This window comes from Panthera tigris, chromosome D2 (genome assembly GCF_018350195.1).
Source record: "Panthera tigris isolate Pti1 chromosome D2, P.tigris_Pti1_mat1.1, whole genome shotgun sequence".
NCBI classification, from domain to species: domain Eukaryota; kingdom Metazoa; phylum Chordata; class Mammalia; order Carnivora; family Felidae; genus Panthera; species Panthera tigris.
In genome coordinates, this window is record NC_056670.1 from 13,551,335 (window position 1) to 13,555,439 (window position 4,105).

The window sequence follows — 4,105 nt, forward strand, 5'->3', positions numbered from 1 at the left end:
AGTGGATGAGTCACCAGCCCCAGGGAACGTGGCATATTCTCTCTGTCACTGAGTCTGTGAACCAGGCCCAGGGTCTCCCTTCCTCTGCTGTTTTTAATTAGGGAAACAGAGCAGCCCTTGATGGTGGGGACCCACGGAGGGGATGCCTCGGGCAGCGGGGTTGCGGAGGGGCCGGAGGGCCGTGGCTTCTGCTCGATGCCCAGCCTCCAGCCCTCTGTCTCCAGGACCCCTCCTGGGTGGCCAGTGTCCACGTCTCCCGCCCCCTTTGAGCCAGGATCCTAGTGATAAATCTGTTCCCCCCCCCCCCCCGCCCCGTCAGCAACAGAACAAATGCGTTCTCTCCAGCCTGCTGCTCACTCTCAGGGACCAGAGCCTCCCCAAACCCAACCAGCTCATTCATGTGGACAACGTCCAGGCTGGTGGGAACCGGAGAAGCTGGCGTCTCCCCCTCTCCCTGCGCTCCCACGCCCCTCCGTGCTTTCCCTTGAAGTCCCAAATGGGGGCACAAGCACATTTTTTCCTGGGGCAGCCGCTCTGCTAACTTCTAGCACGTGCTCTGAGCTCATAAAATCCGAGCAAAGTGAGGAAAATGCAGGCGTCAGGCCTGCGGGGACCCGAAGCTCTGGGGACCCCTGGTTTGCTTTTTTCCTTTCCGTGTGCGTCGGATGAGCCGGCTCATCTTGCAGAGCCTTGGCCAGCCCTGGCTCTTCCATAAAGGAAGGTAGAACCTTAAAGCGGTGGCCGGGGGTCCCCTCAGGCTGGGAAAATATTTAAAGCTGGGGGCGGCGGGGACAGGCTGCTGTCCCGGGCGCTCCAAGAGAAATGCAGATTACCGAGCCAAACGTGAGAGCAGGTGCACATTCATCATCCAGGCAAAGCTCTGAACACAACGGTGAAATCAAGTCGGGGCTGGGTCCCGCCGCCGCACTGAAGGCTGGAAAGGAACTATTCTGGAATTGGGAGCCTGCTCTTTCCCCGGCTGGCGGCAGGAACCTGCGGTCCGTGCCTGAAGTTGCTCTGTCTAGATGCCCCCCACTCAGTGGCCAGTTTCTTTCCACAGTGGGCACTGGTTCCCCTTGTTGTGAAAATAGCCCCTCTTCTGACTTCACTGGGCAGGAGTCCATTCACATGAGGCGATCTTTCTGTCTTGTGGGCACCCCCCTGCCGCTGCCCATTCACCCTTGACCTCGCCCCTTCCTCCAAAGTCACAATTAGAGGTGGGAAAAATAATCGACAGACGTGAAAACGATAGGCTTAGCAGGAGCCTGAGGAATCGGTAGGGAAAGACCGAATTTAGTTTGCTTTTACGTTGGAATGATCGTTCATTTTCTTGGTTCAAAAATCAACACTCGAAAAAGCTAGACTTCTACCCTTGCTCCCTTCAACCCAACCCAAGTGAACACTGATGGTAGTTTCTTGGGCATTTTTATCATGCCTCTGTGTGTGTGTGTGTGTGTGTGTGTGCATGCACACGAGCATTTTCTTTTTCTTTCCTCCTTTCACAGATAGGGAAGTACAGGGGCGCCAGGGTGGCTCAGTCGGTGAAGCGTCCTACTTCGGCTCAGGTCATGATCTCACGGCTCGTGAGTTCGAGCCCCACTTTGGGCTCTGTGCCGACAGCTCGGAGCCTGGAGGCTGCTTCGGATTCTGTGTCTCCCTCTCTCTCTGCCCCTCCGCCTCTCACACTGTCTCTCTCTCTCAAAAATAAATAAACATTAAAAAAAATTTTTTTTAAAGAAAAGGAAATACAAATGGTCATAAAAGAACAGGAAGGACCCACCATCTCACTTAGGAAAAGTGCAAATTGGACCGACGGCAGAATACCTTTGTGACAAGGCTGACAAAAGCATTCTACGCAAATGGGTTTGGACTTTGTTCTCCTCACTTAATTGTATATCTTGGAGATCTTTCAAATCAGTGCCTAAAGAGTGTCTCCATTCATTTTTACAGCTTTTATAGTGTCCTATTTATGGACACACCATAAATTTGTTTAACTAGTTTCCCACTGATGGACCCTTGGGTTGCTTCCAAGGTTTGGCTACTACAAACAGTGCCACCCAGGACATTTCCTGTATGTGCAGGTACGTCTGTGGGACGAATTCCGGCAAGTAGGACTGTTGGGTCACAAGTGAGTGTGCTTATGATATTTACAAGGCTTTCCGGATACTCTGAGTGGGGTTGTGCGATAGACGCAGCCCCTGGGAATCGAGGAGAGACCTCTTTCCCCGCAGCCTTGCTGCAGAGACATCTCAATGCAGTTTTAATTTGCATTTTCTCTCATTAAAGTGGGCCTGAGCTTCATTCCGTTCTCTGAGGAGCCGTTGCCTTTCCTTTTCTATGAGCTGCCTCTGCACCCGTAGCCTTTGCCCATCTAAACAAAAATTGCTTTGTTGGCTTGATCTTTTTCCTTAACTATTTTCTAGGAGCTCCTTTTATGTTAAGGAAAGATTAGCTCTCTGTGACAGGGCTTGCAAATATTTACCCCATGTTCTTGTCTTTTGATTTTGCTTATGTTGTGTGTGTATGTATACGTTTTTTAAAAATTAGGTGGTAGAATACTGCAATGTCTTTTTATTTTTTAACGGATTCTGATAAAAGAGAACCATACTCCAAGGTTCTAGAGGAATTTGACGTGTTTTCTTCTAAGTACTTTTATATCTTTGTGCTTTTATATCTAAGTACTTTATATCTTTGATCCCTTTTTAAAATTTTTTTAATGTTTGTTATTTATTATTGAGAGAGAGAGAGAGAGAGAGCACAAGCAGGGGAGGGTTAGGGAGAGGGAGACACAGAATCTGAAGCAGGCTCCAGGCTCCAAGCTGTCAGCACAAAGCCCAATGTGGGCCTGGAACTCACGAACCACATGATCATGACCTGAGCCCATATCGGACGCTTAATTGACTGAGCCGCCCAGGCAGCCCTCTTTGATCCCTTTAGAGTTGATGCTGTGGCAAAATATGAGGTATGATATGGTATCCTTAACTCTTTTTCAATCATCTTGACATCATTTATTGGCCTATTCCCCAATGATTAGGCGTGTCGACTTTGTAATTTACCGAATTTCGGACCAGAACCGGGTCGATTTATAGTTTACTCCATTGACTGGGCTGTCCATTGGCAGGTATAGTGCTGTTGTCATTATTGAGCCTCTGTGATGCACTTTGATACATGGGATGGTTGTTTCTTCTCATTCCTTCCCTTTTCCCCCTTTGCTCTGTTTTCTTTTCCTTTTTCTTTTCCTGGCCCTTCTTGTTTGCTTCATTTGCCATATGAATTTTAGAATCTGCTTATTTAGTTTAAAAAAAGTTGATATTTATATCGAAATCACATTGTTTATTAATTAACATAATTGATATGATAGTGTTAATTGTCGCGGGGTTCTTGACATGATTGCGAATTTTCCTCTGTTAGAACATGGCATGTGTTGCATTGGTGCTACTCTTCTTTTGCATTTCTTTATCTTTCTTTTCTTTTTCTTTTGAGAGAGCAAGAGAGAGAGAGAGAGAGAGACAGAGCGAGCTCGTGAGTTGAAGAGGGGCAGAGAGAGAGGGAGATCGAGAATCTCAAGCAGGTTCCGTGCCCAGGGAGGAGACTGATGTGAGGCTTGATCTCATTACCTCGGGATCGTGACTTGAGCCAAAATCGAGAGTCGGATGCTTAACCGACTGAGTCAGCCATTTGCCCCTTCTTTTAATTTCTTAAAGGTTTTTCTCTGAGACATTTTGCCTGAATCTTAAGTTTTTTGCAGATATTTTGTTGTGTTGCTATTGAAAAAAAAATCTCTTGAAGGATATGCCGTTTTCCTCTCCACCTGATTGCTATTTGTATATCTAAGTATTGCTGTCATCCAGTATGTTAGTTGTATACCGGGCTATGTTAATGAACTTGTTGTTTGTAGTTGTTTTTGCCAGAAAGGCTTTAATTAATTAATTAATTAAATGCTTATTTATTTATTTGGAGAGAGAAAGCCCACACGAGCAGGGAAGGCAGAGAGAGAATCCCAGACAGGTTCCATGCTGTCAGTGCAGAGCCTGACCCGGGGCTCAATCCCATAAACTGTGAGGTCATGACCGGAGCTGAAATCAAGGGTCGGACGCTTAACCGA